The sequence below is a fragment of the Piliocolobus tephrosceles genome, chromosome 11 (genome assembly GCF_002776525.5).
Source record: "Piliocolobus tephrosceles isolate RC106 chromosome 11, ASM277652v3, whole genome shotgun sequence".
In the NCBI taxonomy this organism is placed as follows: Eukaryota; Metazoa; Chordata; class Mammalia; order Primates; family Cercopithecidae; genus Piliocolobus; species Piliocolobus tephrosceles.
This window is the reverse complement of record NC_045444.1, coordinates 19,436,750-19,459,092: the sequence shown is the minus strand read 5'-3', so window position 1 is coordinate 19,459,092 and position 22,343 is coordinate 19,436,750. Positions and strand designations below refer to the sequence as shown.

Sequence of the window (22,343 nt, the reverse complement as noted above, 5' to 3'; positions counted from 1 at the left end):
AAAAAACTGCCTTCTCTCCACTCCTTTACCTCCTCCCAGGCCTCGGAGAGCCTTGCCAAATCTTCCTCCAACCTTAAGAGAAAAAGAACCAATCCGTGATAAGTAACCGCCCTTGAGGGCGCAAAAGCCAACCAATGGTAAAACTAGGAGGACAGCCATTTTGCCCACTTGTAAAAGAGCTACCTTTTCCCACGAGTTGGATCCTGAGGTGAGGGAGTTTCGTGAGTTTTTACTGACTCTAGGTATTTAAAAGACAACCATATTTCCTCAGGGGGTATTCATAGTGCTTTTTAGGGGTAAAGGAAAATTATCCTCCATGTGGGGCGAAGTAAGGCATGCTGCTTAAGGGCTTGGCTCCTCCCCTTAGCGCTAACGGGTTCTGAAACGAACACCCGGTTTCTCCAGCGTCAGTGGCGGAGGGCCGGGTGATTGCTCTTTTCGATCTGGAGTGGACTACAATTCCCAATACGCTTTTCCCCTGCTCATAACCTCTCCTCCGTTCACTTGTCGCGGTGCTTGGCTGGAGTTGTAGTTCCTGAGAGGTACCCATGCCGCCGCCTCAGCCAATGAAAAGGGACAGAGTTTTGAATGACTTGGAATTAAGGAGGAGAACGAGTTGTGGCGAGGCTGTACTGAGCCCTTTTCACAACCCTAGCAGGAGAGAAATGATGGAAGAAGGGTAGGCAGAAGAGTTTCCTGAAAACACCATACGGATTTTAAATTATTAGTACGTATTTAAACTCGTCTACTTTCACGTAGTCCCGTTGAACGTCACTTCCGCTTAGGGGCGGACACGTCCCAAACCTGTGGCGGGAGTTGGAGATGCGGCGGCGAATACGCCAGGTGTGACTGTCTGGAAGTGGCATGGCGGGCAAGTCGCTAGTTTCTTGCATGGGAGATAAAAAGTTGAACGGAATTTAATGGATTTTAAGAAAGAGTGGGTGACATGGGATGGGGGTAATTCCCAGGGCCCTCATACTGTCTCCTCCCGGGCCTTCAATCGCTGGCGTCTGGGCCTGCTGGCCCTTAGATTGCACGGCTAAATTTGTAGAAAGTACCTCTAATGCTTTTAGTCTTCGTGTGGTCAGTTCGAACTGTAAAGACAGGGCTCCGAAGTTCTGAACCAACTCCTCCCACATTTACAGACACACTTTTTTCTTTTTTTGAAACGGAGTCTTGCTCTGTCGCCAGGATGGAGTGCAGTGGCGGGATCTCGGCTCACTGCAACCCTCACCTCCCGGGTTCACGCCATTCTCCTGTCTCAGCCTCCCGAGTACTGGGATTACAGGCGTGCGCCACCACGCCTGGCTAATTTTTTTGTATTTTTAGTAGAGACAGGGTTTCACCACGTTAGCCAGGATGGTCTCGATCTCCTGACCTCATGATCTGCCCACCTTGGATTCCCAAAGTGCTGGGATTATAGGCGTGAGCCAGCGCGCCCGGCCGCAAACACACGTCTAAAGTCAGCTTTGAAGGAAAAAAGTCACATAAAAGGGCTTTTCTGTTTGAAGGATTGATAATCACGAGTGGCCCATCACCATTCTTTAAGTAACCACCATTTATTATTAAACGAGTGGCGGACAGGCGCGGTGGCTCAGGCCTGTAATGCTAGTACTTTGGGAGGCCGAGGCGGGCGGATTACTTGAGGTCGGGAGTTCGAGATCAGCCTGGGCAACATGGTGAAACCCTGTGTCTACTAAAAAAACACCCACACACATTAGCGGACGTGGTGGCAGGGATCTGTAGTCCCAGCTACACGGGAGGCTGAGGCAGGAGAATCGCTTGAACTTGAGAAGTGGTTACAGTGACCCAAGATCGCGCCACTGCGCTCCAGCCTGGGTGACAGAGCGAGACTCCGTCTCAAAATCAAAAACAAAAAACGTGGGCCGGGCGCGGTAGCTCAAGCCTGTAATCCCAGCACTTTGGGAGGCCGAGATGGGCGGATCACGAGGTCAGGAGATCAAGACCATCCTGGCTAACACGGTGAAACCCCGTCTCTACTAAAAAATACAAAAAACTAGCCGGGTGAGGTGGCGGGCACCTGTAGTCCCAGCTACTCGGGAGGCTGAGGCAGGAGAATGGCGTAAACCCGGGAGGCGGAGCTTGCAGTGAGCTGAGATCCGGCCACTGCACTCCAGCCTGGGCCACACTCCAGCCTGGGCCTGGGGGACAGACCCAGACTCTGTCTCAAAAAAAAAAAAAAAAACGTGACTACAGGGTGCCAACTATAATACACCAATGGATAAAGGCATCACTAAAAGGGTTAAGGAACCCACAGCCTAATAATCTTAGCACGGTCAGGCCCTGGTTTATGCCTCCTTCAGAGTTCAAGGGTGACTGTATAAGGTCTCCAGGAAAACTTATTGAGTAAAGGAGATGCAAGTTACAGAAAAGGCTTTTCCCTCCCTATGCATGTGCCCTTTATTCTTAAACTCTTTCCTTTATTATTTTGACTGAGACTTTCTCAGATAAATTCTAATTCAGTTTACTCCATGATTTTCCTGAGATTTTCTCTTACAAATCCTCTTGTATTTATGGTATGAGCGCTTACACTGTATTGGGTACTATACCAGACTTTGTAGACAGGCTCCTTGTCCAAAAGTGGTGAGGAAGAGAGAGGCTAAACAAAATTGTAATGTCACTTACTCTTTTTATCTCTCTCTAAGTCAAGTCTTTAGTCACATTTTGTATGTTTATTTGGTCTCTTTACATTCTACCTTTGGATTAAAACAAGCACGTTTTCCTCTTTGCCTTATTTTTACTAAAGCACTAATCTGTGTCCAATACTCATGAGTGATGTTTATATACAAAGTAGATGGTAAATTTTATAGTGTAATCCTGCTAGGTACAGGAATGTAGCCATACCTTGCAGCAAGACATTTTTGTAGATCTACCAGGCAAAGTGTTGTCTCTTGCTTTTTAATGCAATTAGGATATTCAGTGATAATTTAGCAATGCAGTCTTCTGTAGATGCTTAGTTTTTTTTTATTTGTTTGTGTCTGGAGTTCTTCCAGTGTAAATTGAGTCACTAAACAGTAATGATGGCCATCATTTTACTGAGTTTCATTTGAGCCAGAAATGATGTTTTGTGTGATAAGTACATTTTCCTTGCAACAACCTGTTAGGTCTTCTTGACATTTTTATAGTTGAAGAAAGTGAGGCTCAATGAAGTTAAATAAGAATTGTAGATGTCTGACCTGGTGGCTCACACCTGTAATCCCAGCACTTTGAGATGTCAAGGCAAGAGAATCACTTGAGTCTAGCAGTTCTAGACCAGCCTGGGCAACATAGGAAATCTCGGTCTCTACAAAAAATAAAATTAGCTGGGCTTGGTGGTGCACAGCTGTGGTCCAGCTACACAGGAGGCTCAGGTGAGGGAATTGCTGGGACCTAGGAGCTCAAAGCTGCAATGAGCTGTGATTGAGCCACTGCACTCCAGCCTGGGGCAACACAGGAGACTCTATCTCAAACAAACAAACAAACAAACCAAAAAAAAAGAGCTTTAAAGTATGAGGCCCCTATTCAATAAATTTGAGTTGAGATTCATATCCAGGCCTATCTGATTCCTGAACTCTTAACCACTGTTCATTTTGCCTCTCAAATTTTTATTAATCCTTCAACATGTGCCAGACACATAGTGATGAGGGAAACAAAATGCCATCCCAGGATTCTGGAGCCAATGGTGGCAGTCACTTCCTCTTTTAAGCCATCTTTTGCCATGTACTTAATACTTAGTCCACACAGGAAAATATAAAAAAGAAAGTAAAGGTCATCTGCAATCCTATTACCTAGAGATGCCACTGTTTACACATACCTCTGTCTTTAGTTACAGATATGGATGCATGTTTTATGATACAATGCTTTGCTTTTTTTATATTGAAAAAACTTGCAAGAATGGGCTATGAGTATAACTGAATAGGTATCAGTATTATCATTTTTGATGGCTACTTTATTGTATAGCTGTAGCATGACCAATTCCCTGCTGATGGGTATTTACATGGTTTTCAATTAATAATTTATTTTTTATTGTGTTAAAAACGCATAGCACAATTTATCAACTTATTTTTTTCTTTTTTTATTTTGAGACAGAGTCTTGCTCTGTCTCCCAGACTGGAGTACAGTGGCTCACTGCAACCTCTGCCTCCTGGGTTCAAGCGATTCTCATGTGTCAGCCTCCTGAGTAGCTGGGATTACAGGCCTGCACCACCATGCCTGGCTATTGTATTTTTAGTAGAGAGGGGGTTTCACCATGTTAGCCCACGCTGGTCTCGAACTCCTGACCTCAAGTGCTCCACCCACCTCAGCCTCCCAAAGTGCTGGGATTACAGGTATGAGCCACCGTGCCTGGCCATCTTAACCATTTTTAAGTGTATAGTATGACCCTGAGTCTTCTCTGAGGCCCCACGAATGGGTGCCAGGTGATTGTTGACAAAAAGAGTCAAACTCTGTAAAATATGAGGCAATTTATACTGACCCAAATATGAGTGACCATGGCCCCATGACACAGCCCTCGGGAGGTCCTGAGAACATGTGCCCAAGGTGGTTGGGGTACAGCTTGGTTTTGTATTTTAGGAAGGCATGAGACATCAATCAAATACATTTAGGAAATACATTTGTTTGGTTTAGAAAAGCAGGACAACTCAAAGTGGGGACTTCCAGGCTATAGGTAAATTTAAACATTTTCTGGTTGACAATTGGTTGAGGTTGTCTGAAGACCTGGGATTGACAGAAAGGAATGCTCAGGTTAAAAATAAAAGATTGTGGAGACCAAATTTTACTGAGCAGAGGAAGCTCTTAGATAGCAGACTGCAGAGAGAGCAGGTTGTAAATTGTTTTTTATTGGATTTAAAAGGGTGTCTGGCTCTTAGTTAATTATCTCCTGGATTTGGGAAGGAAGGAAAACAAAGTGGGAAGGGGATTCGCTATAGAATATGGATTTTTCCTACAACAGGCTTTACAGGACATTTTTAAGGTATGGCAAGGAAATATATTTTGGTGTTAAACATTTCTTCCTTGTCTCATAATGTTAGGCCAGAGTCAGATTGAAAAGTAAATCACAGGGCCGGGCGCGGTGGCTCAAGCCTGTAATCCCAGCACTTTGGGAGGCCGAGACGGGCGGATCACGAGGTCAGGAGATCGAGACCATCTTGGTTAACACGGTGAAACCCCGTCTCTACTAAAAACTACAAAAAACTAGCCGGGCGCGGTGGCGGGCGCCTGTAGTCCCAGCTACTCCGGAGGCTGAGGCAGGAGAATGGCGGGAACCCGGGAGGCGGAGCTTGCAGTGAGCTGAGATCTGGCCACTGCACTCCAGCCTGGGTGGCAGAGCGAGACTCCGTCTCAAAAAAAAAATAAAAAAAATGAAAAGTAAATCACAATATATAGGGTCAAATAAAACCCACCTAATGAGAATTTATGGTTTGTAGGGCATGACTCCCTAGACCCCTTAGGTAGGAATTTGGTTAAGATAAAAAAAATCAGTTTGGGTGCATTGGCTCACACCTGTAATCCCAGCACTTTGGGAGGCCGAGGTAGGCGGGTTACTTGAGGTCAGGAGTTCAAGACCAGCCTGGCCAACATGGTGAAACCCCGTCCCTACTAAACATACAAAAATTAGCCTAGTGTGGTGGTGTGCGCCTGTAATCCCAGCTACTCAGGAGGCCGAGGCAGGAGAATGGCTTCACAGAGGCGGAGGTTGCAATGAGCCGAGATAGTGCCACTGTACTCTAGCCTGGGCAACACAGCGAGACTCCATCTCAAAAAAAAAAAAAAAATCAGAGCTTAGTCCGCAAGTACAATTAAATGTACCTTGTGCAATAGATCTCTAGAACTTTTTCATCTTGCAGATGTGAAATTCTATACTTACCAAACAATAACTGCATCTCCCCTGTATCCTTTGCCCCACAGCCACCATTCTATTTTTGTTTCTGAATTTGACTACATACTTTAGAGACCTCATGTAAAAGTGGAATCGTGTAGTATACTATGTGACTTTTTGTGGCTAATTTATTTCAGTTTCCGTAATGTCTTCAAGGTTCATCGGTGCAGAGCATGATAGGATTTCCTTTTTTTTTTTTTTGATACAGAGTTTTGCTCTTGTTGCCCAGGCTGGAGTGCAGTGGTGTGATCCTGGCCCACTGCAACCTCCTCTTCCTGGGTTCAAGTGATTCTCCTGTCTCACCATCTTGAGTAGCTGGGATTACAGGCACTCACCACCACGACCGGCTAATTTTTAAATTTTTGGTGGAGACGGGGTTTCGCTATTTTGCCCAGGCAGGTCTCGAACTCCTGACCTCAGGTGATCTACCCGCCTGGGCCTCCCAAAGTGCTGGGATTACAGGCGTTAGTCATTGGGCCCAGCCCAATCCTGTTTTCAGTTCTTTCGGATATATACCCAGAAGTGCAATTGCTGAACAGACTAGGTTTTATAGGTAACACTGTCATGTGCGCTCTCTTGTATGCTTCCCTGATTATCCTTGAATCTAACCTTTTAGAAGTAGGTTTATTTAGCCACAGATACTCTGTGATTTCTAAGTTGCTCTTCAGAAAGGATGTTCCCATTTTCTTTCCTACTAATGGTGTTTGAGAGCACCCATTCCCGTGTTTTACTCTTCAATCTGATCGTAAACAGCGATGGCTCATTATATTTTATTTGTGTCTAGTTGAATTCTATTGATGTGCAGCATCTTTCTTATGTTTATTATCCTTTGGTGTTGTCTTTTTTGAGTAGCCTGTTGCTGTCATTGTCTCTTAATATTTTTTTTTTTTTTTTTTTTTTTTTTTTTGAGACGGAGTCTCGCTCTGTCGCCCAGGCTGGAGTGTAGTGGCTGGATCTCAGCTCACTGCAAGCTCCGCCTCCCGAGTTCACGCCATTCTCCTGCCTCAGCCTCCGGAGTAGCTGGGACTACAGGCGCCCGCCACCGCGCCCGGCTAGTTTTTTGTATTTTTTAGTAGAGACGGGTTTCACCGTGTTAGCCAGGATGGTCTTGATCTCCTGACCTCGTGATCCGCCCGTCTCGGCCTCCCAAAGTGCTGGGATTACAGGCTTGAGCCACCGCGCCCGGCCATCTCTTAATATTTTTTAAAAATTACTGCATAGGCTGTTAATTCTTTGTCACATATTTCTCACGTCTTTACTCCCATTTTGAAATATCTTTTAACTTTTTAATTTTTTTCTTAGAAGTTTAAATTATTTTAGTGTCCAAATCTGTCCATCTTTTTTTTTCTAGCTTCTAATTTATTTGTGATGCTTAGAAATGCTTGCCCCACCCCAGATTAGTAAAAAATATTATGTATCTGATTAAAACTTTTTTTGTATTTTATAATTTAGCTGTCATTTTTTTGGTATAAGGAACAAAATAAAAATCTTTTTTAGGCTAAACCCAATACCATTTAGTAAATCATCTCTCCACACCCATTAATTTAAAATATCAATTTTATCATATTCACAATTCTCATTTATACGTGGTTCTTTTTGGACACTGTTCTTTTTCATTGTTCTCTCTTTTCTTTGACTTGTACCATACCCATTATCTTACTTTCTGTAACTTTGTAATAATATGTTCAGGTGTCTAGAGGTAAGTTGTGCTCCCGCTCTTCTTTTTCTGTCATTTTCTTGTTATTTTCAGCTCTTCTTGTAATCTATTAGATTTTTGTCAAGTTAAAAATCTCTGCACTTTTATATTTTAACAAAATGCAAGTTTGACATTTATATAGGTACCAAATGTGACTTCTTAAAGAAAGCCAAATATTTCATTTCATAGTAACAATACAGAATTTTTCATGGGTGTCATCGAGGCTCAGTGGGTTATTCTATCTTTGTTAAAACATATTTCTATTATAGAATTCTACAGGCCAGTCGCGGTGGCTCACTCCTGTAATCCTAGCACTTTGAGAGGCCGAGGCGGGTGGATCACCAACTCCAGTTGGTCAGGAGTTCGAGACCAGCCTGACCAACATGGTGAAACCACATCTCTACTAAAATACATAAAATTAGCCAGCCGTGGTGGTGCATGCCTGTAGTTCCAGCTACTCAGGAGGCTGAGGCAGGAGCTAGAACCCGGGAGGCCCGGGTTGCAGTGACCTGAGATTGTGCCATTGCACTCCAGCCTGGGCAACAAGAGCGAAACTCTTTGTCAAAACAAAAGAAAGAATTCGACCAAAATGGTTACAGTTTAAAAGCCCATCTTATTTTTTAAATTGTATAATCACTTTTTAAATACGGACAATTGTATTTTGTAGCTGGCTTCCAGGAGAACCTGATAACTTCTAAATGCTTATCTCTAACTTACAACTATCCCAGTGTACTTCACAACCTTCTCCAAGTACTTCAAATTCAGCATGTTCCAAATCATAGCCCATAATCTTTACCACTAAATCTGTTCCTCCTCTCTGTATTCTCTCATTTGTTTATTTGTTCAAGGAATATTTATTGAGCAATTACTAAAAGAGGTACTGAATAATCATGACTATAGGCTGGAGTCTGCCTAGGCTTGATTCTTTGTTGTGTCATTTATTTGTGTTACCTTAGGCAGATTAATTGACCATCTGTGTCTCAGTTTCCTTATCTGTAAAACTGAGAAAATAAGAATACCTACCTTAGAGGCTCTTGTGAGGATCAAATGATTTAATATATGTAAAACCCTTAAAATAGTACCTGACACATAATAAGTGTCTATTGCTTTTTTATTAATATTGTTTCTGTTAATCAGGCTGATGCTAGGTGCTAGAGCCCTGAAATAAAACCATAAGGAAGTCTATGGTCCCTGATTTATGAAGGCATTCTAACAGAAGTGAGAGACAAAATTGCCAATTACAGTAAGTATTTTAAGGAAACCAAGTGGTATTAAGGGAAATTTAGAGGAGTCCAATTGGGAGCTATTGTGCTAATCCTGTTGAGCGGTGATGATGGCTTGGGTTTGGTGATAGCAGTGGAACTGGGGGAAAAAAAAGGATAGACTTGAGATACATTAATGTTTTGGGAATAATGAATAATAAGTGGATTCAACTTGGTGGTTTGGGGAAAGGGAGAAATCAGGAATGAAACCCGGTTTGAGTAACTTGCATGGTTGTACTATTTACTGAGACTACAGGGGCACACAGATTTGGTGAGAAATCAAGACTGGTTTTGGACATTTAAGCTAAAAATGTCTGTGAGATATCCAAAGTGTCAGGTGGGTAATTAGATATAGGAGTCTAAAGCCAAGAGATTATGAATTGTATTACCTGGACTATTTGTGGTAGCCTTCTAAAAAGTTATCCCTGCCCCCACATTCATTTTTCTAAACTTAACAAAGTAATCTTTGTAAAATAGCAACCTGATTATACTTTAAAAATTGCTTCCAATTCCTTACAGAGAAAAGTCCAAACTCTTAACATGGCACCTCCTTGACTTGGCCTTTACTGCATGTCACGAGGATCTTATTCTTTAGCTATACTAAACTGCTTAGGATTTTCTAAAACTTCTTTTTTCTTTTTCTTTTGAGATGGAATCTCACTCTGTCGCCCAGGCTGGAGTGCAGTGGCGCGATCTCAGCTTGGCTAATTTCTAGGCTGGTCTTGAACTCCTGACCTCAGGTGATCTGCCTGCCTCGGCCTCCCAAAGTGCTGGGATTACTCGCGTGAGCCACTGTGCCTTGCCAGATTTTCTAAAACTTTATGCCTTTGCAACTGTGGCTTCTTTCTCCCTGTTGGGGAAACCAGCCCCACACCACCCAGCAGGTATTCCAAGTCCAGCAGAGACAAAGGAATTCAAAAGAGAATAAGAGTTTAAAAGGCAGGTCCAGGGGACTGTAGCGTAGGAGGCTTGCTCAAGGCCCCAAGCCCTCGGCCTCCACCCAATTTATTAGTTTACAAACTCTTTGTTCTTAGGGCAAATGGGAGGGGTAGGAAGGGAAGAGGAAAAGGATTAATCGTTCAATAAGATGTATAGCAGTGGTGATTTCTGTGAATTTCCTCGAGCCAAGGCGTGTGTCTAAATTACTTAAGATCTTTAACTTATCGGGACTGAAATGGGTGGGAGTGGGTTTCAGGAGAAGCCAAGATGTTTGATTATACTCCACTCCTTCAAGGGAGTGTTATTTCCCCAGCAACCTGTGGCATGCTGCTGAGCTGTTATGCTCTAGGGGCATAAAAACATGAAGGCAATAAGCAGACTTCTCTCCTCAGAGGCCACCCATGGCTCCCCATGGGTGTCTCACGCAGGGGAGAAAAAGTCATCTGGCACCCCAGAAACTGTCTTTCCACACTCCCTAGAATATCCTTATTGTGATTCTCTGTCTGCAGACTCCACTCTTCAAGTTTTAGCGTGAGTGGCAGTATTTAAATAAGGTGTACCATACCAAGCATTTTTTCTCACAAGTAAAGGCTTTTTTGATTACTTGCTACTGTATAAAGTCAGCGTTCCCTCTTATGTGTAGTGCCTTGTATGTATTCTACTTTCATAGCACTTATTTCATTGTGTTGTGTTATTTACAGCTGTCATTTCCCCTGGGCTTGGATGTGAAGCCATAATGGCACAAATTCATCTTTGTTTACCCAATACCTTCTGTAGTGTCTGGCACATAGGAGGTATTTGTTGTTGTGTTTTTTTTTTTTTGAGATGAAGTTTGCTCTTTGTTGCCTAGGCTGGAGTGCAGCGGCATAATCTTGGCTCATTGCAATCTCTGCCTCCTGGGTTCAAGCGATTCTCCTGTCTCAGCCTCCCAAGTAGCTGGCATTAGAGGCGCCCACCACCTTGCCTGGCTAATTTTTATACTTTTAGTAGAGATGAGGTTTCACCATGTTGGCGAGGCTGGTCTCAAACTCCTGACCTTAGGTGATCTGCCTGTCTTGGCCTCCCAAAGTGCTGGGATTACAGGCATGAGCCATCATGCCTGGCCATAATAGGTACTTCTTAAGTATTTCTTGAGTCAGTGATTTGGAGAGGCAATTGTTGCATAATGGCAAAAATTCAGACTTTTAAGTTAGACCAACCTGAGTTCTAGGCCTAATATCACCAGTTGCTAACTTTTAAACCTTGTATAAGTTATATAACATTTCTGAATTTTTCAATTTTCTTGTCCTTAATGTGAGGATAATTATATTTATCTTTGTGAGTTGTTTTGAGAATTGCGAGAGATCTTCTAAAATTTCCTAGCGTAGTGGTTTACAGAAAGAGGTCACTCAATAAGTGGGAATTATTTTATTGTTAGTCTGAAAACAGTTGCCTGTAGAAAGAAAGTTTGCAATATTCTTCCTTTTAAAGTAATTGGAGGCTGAGGTGAAAGGATTGCTTAAAGCCAGGAGTTCTAGACCAGCCTTTGCAATGTAATGAGACCCTATTGCAACAAAAATAAAAAAAAAAAACGTCCTGACCAAGATGGTGTAACCCCGTCTCTACTAAAAATACAAAAATTAGCCGGGCACAGTGGCAGGCACCTGTAAGCCCAGCTCCTTGGGAGGCTGAGACAGGAGAATTGCTTGAACCCAGGAGCTGGAGGTTGCAGTGAGACCAGATTGCACCACTGCACTCTAGCCTGGGTGACAGAGCGAGACTCCATCTCAAAAAAGAAAACCAAAAACAAAAAAACAATTAGCCGGGTGTGGTGGCAGATGCCTGTAGTCCAAGCTGCTTGAGGGGCTGAGGCAGGATGTTGTGTGAGCCCAGGAGTTTGAGGTTACAGAGAGCTAATATTGCACCCCTGTACTCCAGGCAGAGTGACAGAGCAAGACTTTGTCTCAAAAAAAAAAAAAAAAAAATTCATTTTTTCTCTTTGAGGTGGAGTCTTACTTTGTCGCCCAGGCTGGAGTACAATGGCATGAACTTGGCTCACTGCAACCCCCGTCTCCTGGGTTCAACCGATCTCCTGCCTCAGCCTCCCCAGTAGCTGTGATTACAGGCAAAGACCTGCCACCACGCCTGGCTAATTTTTTTATTTTTTATTTTTTATTTGTAGTAGAGAGGGGGTTTCACCATGTTGGCCAGGCTGGTCTTGAACTCCTTACCTCAAATGATCCACCCTCCTCGGCCTCGCAAAGTGCTGGGATTACAGGCGTGAGCCACCATGCCCGACCAAAAAAGAAAAAAGAATTTAAGTGGGGAAAAAAAGATTTAATGAAGAGGGAGTGATTACTGATAGGTCCAGTAAGATGAAGACTGAGAATTCCTTACTGCTTGCTTCCTTCCTTTTACCTCCAATTCACAGCCTTTATACACACCATATACTCTTCCAAAAACACTCTTTGATCCCTTCCTCTCTGGTTAATGTTGTTCAGGTATCAACTTTGATGTATGTATATTTAGAAGACTTCCAAACACTCTAATCTGAAAAATTAGTCCTGTTTGTATGCTCCCTTAACGCCCAGTACTTCCCCTGTAGTCTTTCTTCAGAACTGCATGTAATAATATATTTACTGTTATATATCCGGAGCCTAGTGCAATGTCTGCTACATGTGAGCAACCGAATACTTATTTGTTGAATGCATGAAAAAATGAAATTCAGGGAGTTGGATGATTACTTTTTATAGGATATAACTGTTTATAGGACCAGTATATTAATATTTAAAATAGATATTTTCAGTGGGCTTTAGCCCTGAAGTAGAGATGGAACATTCATGTGATAAAAAGGGATGAAAGAGCCAAATATAGGTCTTACCTCTGCTGTTAGCTACATGATCTTGGAGTTTTATCTTTCTGGGTCTTGCTCTGTTTAGCTCACTGCAGCCTGGACCTCCCTGGCTCAAGTGATCTTTCTGCTGCTGCCTCCCAAAGTTCTGGGAGTACGAGTGTAATCATCATGCCCAAGCCAGGGTGTTTTATTTTTTTTTGATCTAAAAAAAATCATACTGTTTGAGTTCATTGTAAATTCACAGGAAGTTGTAAGAAATAATGCAGAGAGATACTGTGGACCTTTCCCTAGTTTCCTCCAGTGGTAACATCTTAGAAAACTACAGTACAACCAAGATATTGACACAGTCAAAATAGAGAACATTTCCATCCCAGGAGGATCCCTTATCTTGCCTTCTTATAGCCACAATCACTTCTATCTCACCCCAACCTAACCACTAAAATATTATACATTTCTAAAATTTTGTCCTTTCAAGTAGGTTGTATAAAATGGAATAAAATAATAAATGGAATTAAAAATAATAAATGGACTCTCCCTGATGAACCACCTAATCCGAGGGACAGAAACAGTTTTCCCTGTCCAACAGTCAGCTCCAGATTCTCCCTCCTGAACCCTGTTATTTGGAATTTTTGATAGCAACAAACAGAATTAGAAAGCAAGATTAAGCAAACAAGGAGATAACATGCTGCAGTGCCTCCCAGCAGATAGATCTTCTCAGTAGGGGAAGCATCTAGAATAGCAGCTAAAAGTGTGGCATCTGACATCTATAGCCACGTGACCTGAGTTTGTGACCCAGCTCCGTAACTACAAGTTACAGGACTATGGTGGCTGGCAAGATGGCTGAATAGGAACACCTCCAATCTGCAGCTCCCAGCGAGATAACTCAGAAGGCCGGTGATTTCTGCATTTCCAACTGAGGTACTCAGTTCATCTCATTGGGACTGGTTAGATAGTGGGTGCAGCCCATGGAGGGCAAGCTAAAGCAGGGTGGGGCGTTTCCTCACCCAGGAAGTGCAAGGGGTCAGGGAACTCCCTTTTAGCCAAGGGACTGTGCCATGAGGAACGGTGCATTCTGGCCCAGATACTACGCTTTTCCCATGGTCTTTGTATCCCACAGACTAGGAGATTCCGTAGGGTACGTAAACCACCAGGGCCCTGGGTTTCAAGCACAAAACCAGGCGGCCCTTTGGGCAGACACCGAGCTAGCTGCAGGAGTTTTTTCATACCGCAGTGGCTCCTGGAACATCAGTGAGACAGAACCATTCACTACCCTGCAAAGGGGGCTGAAACTAGGGAGCCAAGTGGTCTACCTCAGCAGATCCCACCCCCAGGAGGCCAGCAAGCTAAGATCCACTGGCTTGAAATTCTCACTGCCAGCACATAGTCTGAAGTCTATCTGGGATGGTCCAGCTTGGTGAGGGAGGGGCATTTGCCATTACCGAGGCTTGAGTAGGTGGTTTTCCCCTCACAGTGTAAACAAAGCTACTGGGAAGTTTGAATTGGGTGCAGAACCCATCGCAGCACACAAAGCCACTGTAGCCAGACTGCCTCTCTAGATTCCTCCTTTTTGGGCAGGGCATCTCTGAAAGAAAGGCAGCAGCCCCAGTCAGGGGCTTATAGATAAAATTCCCATCTTCCTGGGACAGAGCACCTTAGGGAAGGGGTGGCTGTGGTCACAGCTTTAGCAGACTTAAACCTTTGTGCCTGTCGGCTCCGAAGACAGCTGCATGTCTCCCAGCACAGTGCTCAAGCTCTGCTAAAGGGTGGACTGTCTCCTCAAGTGAGTCCCTGACCCCTCTGCCTCCTGACTGGGAGACACCTCATACAAGAGAGCTCCGGCTGGCATCTGGCAGTGCCCCTCTGGGATGAAGCTTCCAGAGGAAGGAACAGGCAGTAACCTTTGCTGTTCTGCGGCTTCTGCTGGTGATACCCAGGCAAACAGAGTCTTGAATGGACCTCTAGCAAATTCCAACAGACCTGCAGCAGAGGGGCCTGACTATTAGAAGGAAAACTAATATGCAGAAAGGAGTAGCATCAATATCAACAAAAAGGACGCCCATACAAAAACCCATCTGAAAGTCACCAACATCAAAGACCAAAGGTGGATAAATCCACGAAGATGAGGAAAAAGCGCAAAAAGGCTGAAAATTCCCAAAACCAGAATGCCTCTTCTCCAAAGGATCACCACTCCTCGCTGGCAAGGGAACAAAACTGGACGGAGAATGAGTTTGATGAATTGATAGAAGTAGGCTTCAGAAGGTGAGTAATAACAAACTCCTCTGAGCTTAAAGAGCATGTTCTAACCCAATGTAGGGAAGCTAAGAACTTCAAAAAAAGGTTAGAGGAAAGAGAAAAAAGAATGAAAAGAACGAAGAAAGCCTCCAAGAAATATGAGACTATGTCAAAAGACCAAACCTATTTTTGATTGGTGTACCTGAAAGTGACAGGGAGAATGGAACCAAGTTGGAAAACACAATTAAGGATGTTATCCAGGAAAACTTCCCCAACCCAGCATGACGGGCCAACATTCAAATTCAGGAAATACAGAGAACATCACAGAGATGCATCACAAGACACATAATTGTCGGATTCACCAAGGTTGAAATGAAGGAAAAAATGTTAAGGGCAGCCAGACAGAAAGGTTGGGTTACCCGGGTAACAAAGGGAAGTTCATCAGACTAGCAGCGGATCTCTCAGAAACCCTACAAGCCAGAAGAGGAGCGGGGTCCAATATTCAACATTCTTAAGGAAAAAAATTTTCAACCCAGAATTTCATATCCAGCCAAACTAAGCTTCATAAGCAAAGGTGAAATAAAATCCTTTGCAGACAAGCAAATGCTGAGAGATTTTGTCACCACCAGGCCTGCCTTACAAGAGCTCCTGAGGGAAGCACTAAGCATGGAAAGGAACAACTGGTACCAGCCACTGCAAAAACATACCAAATTGTAAAGACCATCAACACTATGAAGAAATTGCATCAACTAATGGGCAAAATAACCAGCTAGCATCATAACGACAGGATCAGATTCACCTATAACAATATTAACCTTAAATGTAAAAGGGCTAAATGACCCAATTGAAAGACACAGACTGGCAAACTGGATAGAGTCAAGACCCGTCGGTGTGCTGTATTCGGAAGACCTATCTCACTTGCAAAGACACACATAGGCTCAAATAAAGGGATGGAAGAATATTTACCAAGCAAATGGAAAGCAAAAGAAAAAAGAAAAAAAAACAGGAGTTGCAATCCTAGTCTCTGGTAAAACAGACTTTAAACCAACAAAGATCAAAAGAGATAAGGGCATTATATAATGGTAAAGGGATCAATGCAACAAGAAGAGATAACTATCCTAAATATATATACACCCAATACAGGAGCACCTAGATTCATAAAGCAAGTTCTTAGAGACCTACAGAGAGACTTAGACTTCCATACAATAATAGTAGGAGATTTGGAGATTTTAACATTTCACTGTCAATATTAGACAGATTAATGAGACAGAAAATTAACAAGGATATTCAGGACTTGAACTCGGCTCAGGGCCAAGCAGACCTAATAGATGTTTATAGAATTCTGCACCCCCAACCAACAGACTATACATTATTCTCAGCATCACATCACACTTATGCTAAAATTGACCACATAATTGGAAGTAATGCACTCCTTAGCAAATGTAAAGAATGGAAATCATAACAAACAGTCTCTCAGACCACAGTGCAATCAAATTAGAACTCAGGGTTAAGAAACTCACTCAAAACCACACAACTACATGGAAACTGAACAACCTACTCCTGAATGACTGCTGGGTAAATCACGAAATGAAGGCAGAAATAAGTTATTTGAAACCAATGGGAACAAAGACACAATGTGCCAGAATCTCTGGGACATAGCTAAAGCAGCGTTTAAAGGGAAATTTATAGCACTAAATGCCCACAGCAGAAAGCGGGAAAGATCTAAAATCGACACCCTGATATCACAAACAAATTCAAAAGCTAGCAGAAGATAAGAAATAACTAAGATCAGAGCAGAATTGAAGGAAATAGAGAACTATTAGTAGCCTACCAACCAAACAGCCCAGGACCAGACAGATTCACAGCTGAATTTGTACCAGAGGTACTAAGAGGAGCTGGTACCATTCCTTCTGAAATTATTACAAACAGTAGAAAAAGAGGGACTCCTCCCTAACTCATTTTATGAGGCCAGCATCATCCTGATACCAAAACCTGGCAGAGACACAACAAAACAAGATGATTTCTAGCCAGTATCCCTGATGAACATCGATGCGAAAATATTCAATAAAATACTGGCAACCAAATCCAGCAGCACATCACAAAGCTTATCCACCAAGATCAAGTTGGCTTCATCCCTGGGATTCAAGGCTGGTTCAACATACGCAAATCAATAAATGTAATCCATCACATAAACATAACCAATGACAACACATGATTATCTCAATAGATGCAGAAAGGGCCTTCCATAAAATTCAACACCCCTTCATGCTAAAAAAAAACTCAATAAACTAGGTATTAATGGAATGTATCTCAAAATAGTAAGAACTATTTATGACAAACCCACGGCCAATATCATACTGAATGGGTGAGAGCTGAAAACATTCTCTTTGAAAACCGGCACAAAGGATGCCTTCTTTCACCACTCCTATTCAACACAGTATGGTAGTTCTGGCCAGGGCAATCAGGCAAGAGAAAGAAATAAAAGGTATTCAGATAGGAAGAGAGGAAGTCAAATTGTCTCTGTTTGCAGATGACATGATTGTATATTTAGAAAACCCCATCATCTCAGCCCCAAATCTTCCTAAACTGATAAGCAACTTCAGCAGAGTCTCAGGATACAAAATCAGTATGCAAAAATCACAAGCATTTTTATACACTAGTAATAGAGAGCCAAAACATGTGTGAACTCTTATTCACAATGGCTACAAAGAGAGTCAAATACCTAGGAATACAACTTACAATGGAGGTGATGGATCTCTTCAAGGAGAACTACAAACCACTGCTCAAGGAAATAAGAGAGGGCACGGCAAATAAAAAAACATTCCATGCTCATGGATAGGAAGAATCAATATCATGAAAGTGGCCATACTGCCCAAAGTAACTTACAAATTCAATGCTATCTCCATCAAGCTACCTTTGACTTTCTTCACAGACTTAGAAAAAACTACTTTAAATTTCATATGAAACCAAAAAAGAGCCCACATAGCCAAGACAATCCTAGGCAAAAAGAATAAAGCTGGAGGCATCGTACTACCTGACTTCAAACTATTCTACAAGGCTACAGTAACCAAAGCAGCATGGTACTGGTACCAAAACAGATATATAGATCAGAACACAGGCCTCAGAAATAATACTACACATCTACAACCATCTGATCTTTGACAAACCTGACAAAAACAAGAAATGGGGAAAGGATTCCCTATTGATTCCATGTTTAATAAATGGTGTTGGGAAAACTGGCTAGCAGAAAACTGAAACAGGACCCCTTCCTTACACCTTATCCAAAAATTAACTCAAGATGGATTAAAGACTTAAACATAAGACCTAAAACCATAAAAACCTTAGAGGAAAACCTAGGCAATACCATTCAGGACATAGGCATGTGCAAAGACTTCATGTTTTTGCTTTTAGTGTTATCTAAAACCATACCATAACCGAAAATTACAAAGATTTCCTCTTGTGTTTTCCCCTTGAAGTTTTATAGTTTTAGCTGTTATGTTTTAATCTTTGTTCCATTTCAAGTTAATTTTCATATGCAGCTGAGGTGGGGGTTTAATTTCATTCTTTTATATGGACATCTAGTTGTCTCAGCACTATTTGTTGAAAAAGTTACTCTTTTCCTATTGAATCCTCTTAGTACCCTTGTCAAAACTCAATTGACTGTAAATGTAAGGGCTTGTTTCTGGACTTTCAGTTCTGTTCCTTTGACCTAGCTGGTTGTCATTATGCTAGTAGTGCTACACTGTCTTGATTATTATCACTTTGTAGTAAATTCTACAACCAGGAAGTAGAAGTCCTTTAGCTTTGTTCATTTTCAGGATTGTTTTGGCTATTCTGGGTTCCTTGCATTTCCATATGAATTTTAGGATCAGCTTGTCAGTGATTGAATTTTGAAAGTGTAATCAGCTGTGCATTCCTGAAATAAGCCCACTTTAGTCTTGGTGTCTTTGTCTTTTAGTTACTGCTATATTCGGTTTGCTAATATTTTGTTTACCTATGAATATGAGAGATTGTATTATGTATGTTTTTTCTTGTAATGTGCTTGTGAGATTGTTTAGGCTGGCTTCACACAATGAGCTTGAAGATAATACTCCTGTCTTTGCACCAAATGGGTCAGATTTGTTTATTGTGTTCTTGAAATCATCTTTATCCTATTAACAATTTTAATTAGCTTGCATAATTACTGAGAGACATGTGTTAAACTTTTCCACTGTGGTTATAGATAGATATGGTTGTGTCCAATTTTCCTTTTATTTTTATCAGTTTTTGCCTTGTATATTTATTAAGATATATTTCGAGGCTAAATTTTTCTAATAAATTTTTATCATTATAAAATGCTCTTGTTTATTTTCATAATTTTTTTTTGCCTGAAACCTATGTTATAATGTAAAGCAATACCAGCTATACTTGGGCATGTATATCTTTTTTAATTCTTTTACTTTCAATGTTTATGAATCCTTCTATTTAAGGATATGTCTTTTAAAAGCAGCATGTAAATTTATATATATTTTAATTTAATATAGGAATCTTTTCATTTGTTTTTAGTCCATTTACATTTAATATCTTTTCTAATTTACTAATTTTTTATCTATTCTGTAGTAAATTTCATCCAATACATTCTTAATTAAAAAAAAAAAAATTATCTCCCCCAAGTGTATATAGTTGTCTTCACCAGCCATTTACTTGTTATTTCCAAAATAAGTCTCTAGGTAGTGTATTTTAACAATATCTGATTCTCCTCAATACAATTCTACTATTTACTTAAATGAGTCAGTGAATTCCAGTTGAATTTGCCTTGTTCTCAATTGAGTACAAAAACACTGTCTTGACCTAAAAGATAGAAAATAAATATTTCCTTCATTCTTTTTTTCAAGTGTTGCTTACCAAGCGAATTGCTTAGAAAATAAGTTCTACTAGATTTTGCTTTCACTAAATTTCCCTAGCCAATATTGTCATTTTGATTTTAATAACATGGTATTAAAAATTATGTATTGCTGGTGCAGACACAGTTGCATGAGGGGTTTCTGCCATCATCAGTGCTGTGTAGCAGAGCTAGTTCCTCTCCCGCTCAGTGGCGCAGGTTTGGACATATTTGACTCTTCTCCCCAGGTTGAATTGACCAAAGCAATGGTGATGGAGAAGCCTACTCCCCTGCTGGTTGGGTGGAAATTTGTGAGACAGCATTTGACTCTTCTCCCCAGGTTGAATTGACCAAAGCAATGGTGATGGAGAAGCCTACTCCCCTGCTGGTTGGGTGGAAATTTGTGAGACAGCATTACACACTGGTGAACCAGGCCCCAGACATGCTCCATAGATTTTATGGAAATAACTCTTCTCATGTCCATAGGGGATTGGATTCAAATGGAAAGCCAGCAGATGCAGTCTACAGACAGAAAGAAATCCACAGGAAAGTGACATCACAAAACTTCACCAACTGCCACACCAAGATTCTCCGTGTTGATGCTTATGCTATGCTAAATGATGGTGTGGTAGTCCAGGTGATGGTGCTTTTCTCTAACAACAACCAAGCTTTGAGGAGATTCATGCAGATGTTTGTACTTGCTCCTGAGGGGTCTATTGCAAATCAGTTCTATGTTCATAATGATATCTTCAGATACCAAGATGGATTTGTTACTGAGCCTCAGGAGGAGTCTGAAGAAGAAGTAGAGGAACCTGAAGAAAGACAGCAAACACCTCTGATTCTGGAACTTTCTATGATCAGGCAGTTGTCAGTAATGACATGGAAGAACATTTAGAGGAGCCAGTTGCTGAACTGGAGCCTGATCCTGAACCAGAACCAGAACAAGAACATGTATCTGAAATCCAAGAGGAAAAGTTTGAACTTGTATTAGAAGAAACTGCTCCTGAGGATGCTCAGAAGAGTTCTCCAGCACCTGCAGACATATCTCAGATAGTATAGGAAGACTTGAGGACATTTTCTTGGGCATCTGTGACCAGTAACAACCTTCCACCCAGTGGAGCTGTTCCAGTTACTGGGATACCTCCTCATGTTTGAAAAGTACTAGCTTCACAGCCCTGTACAGATTCTAAGCCTGAATCTCAGGTTCCACAACAGAGACCTCAAAGGGATCAAAGAATGCGAGAACAATGAATAAATATTCCTCCCCAAAAGGGACCCAGACCAATCTGTGAGGCTGGTGAGCAAGGTGACATTGAACCCCGAAGAATGGTGAGACACCCTGACAGTCACCAACTCTTCATTGGCAACCTGCCTCATAAAGTAGACAAATCAGAGCTTAAAGATTTCTTTCAAAATTATGGGAACATGGTGGAGTTGCACATTAACAGTGGTGAGAAATTACCCAATTTTGATTTTGTTGTGTTTGATGATTCTGAGCCTGTTCAGAAGGTCCTTAGCAACAGGTCCATCATGTTCAGAGGTGAGGTCCATCTAAATGTGGAAGAGAAGAAGACTCGAGCTGCCAGGGAAGGGGACCCACGAGATGATCGCCTTTGTGGACCTGGAGGCCCTTTAGGTGGGCTGAGTGGTGGAATGAGAGGCCCTCCCTGTGGAGGCATGGTACAGAAAGCAGGATTTGGAGTGGGAAGGTGGCTTGCTCCATGGCAGTGAATCTTCATGGATCTCCAGGCGGCCATACGAACCCTAGTTCCTACAGAATGGTGAATTTCTTTGACCAGCCTTTGGTATCTTGGAGTATGACCCAGTTTGTTATAAACTGCTTTAGTTAGTATAATTTTACTTATTTTGTGTGTTAATCGTGTGTGCTCCTTCTCCCTCTCTTCCCTTTCCTGGCCTTTAGTCTTTCACTTCCAATTTTGTGGAATGATATTTTAGGAGTAATGAATTATTAAAGAAGAAGAAAAAAAGACCAAATTTCCTTGCTTATTTTGCATGTACAGACTGGATTTTTTTTCTAACGGCCATTTCCCCAAAGGAATGTGTCTTGCGTTATTGCTGACATTTGGTACATTTCATTCATTGGAATATTTCTTACTTTCTGTATTTTCAAAAGCCTGTGAGAAATACAGGATTTGATAACATTTTGAAGGCAGGAAAACCCCAAACTGTTTCTTCTTTGAGAGTCATGACCACTTTCTGGTGTGGAGAAATTGCCATTGGAAAATTTGACAATTTTGATTCTTACTGGTAATGTTTAAAAACTGAATAAAAGGAATATAATTTTTATTTTGATACAGGATCATGAAACACTTCTAAAACCTGTTTTTACAGTGCGTTTGGAAAATTTGACAATTTTGATTCTGACTGGTATGTTTAAAATTTGGAAAATTTGACAATTTTGATTCTCGCTGGAATGTTTGAAAACTGAATAAAAGGAATAGAATTTTTCTTCTGATGTAGGATCACAAAACAGTTCTAAAACCTACTGTTTTTGCCATTGAAATTTAAACTGATATAGGTTTTAAATGTCTAGAATGCAACTGGATAGGCTTTTCTTGAACTGTTAGTTTTTTTGAAGTAGAGTTTTTTCATGTTTAATTTGTATTTGTAAAAAAACAAAA

General features: G+C 41.6%; 1 protein-coding gene and 1 pseudogene across 1 annotated transcript in view; both read left to right on the top strand.

The window, feature by feature from the left end:
• The first annotated feature begins 785 nt into the window (after positions 1-785).
• The window catches only part of ZRANB3 (zinc finger RANBP2-type containing 3), a 319,153-nt gene continuing 297,595 nt past the window's right edge, over positions 786-22,343 (top strand). The window contains exon 1 of the mRNA XM_023193763.1: positions 786-843. The gene's annotated coding sequence lies outside the window, so the exon portion shown is untranslated. The remainder of the gene's footprint in view (positions 844-22,343) is intronic.
• Positions 824-21,558, top strand: LOC111527482 (annotated as a pseudogene).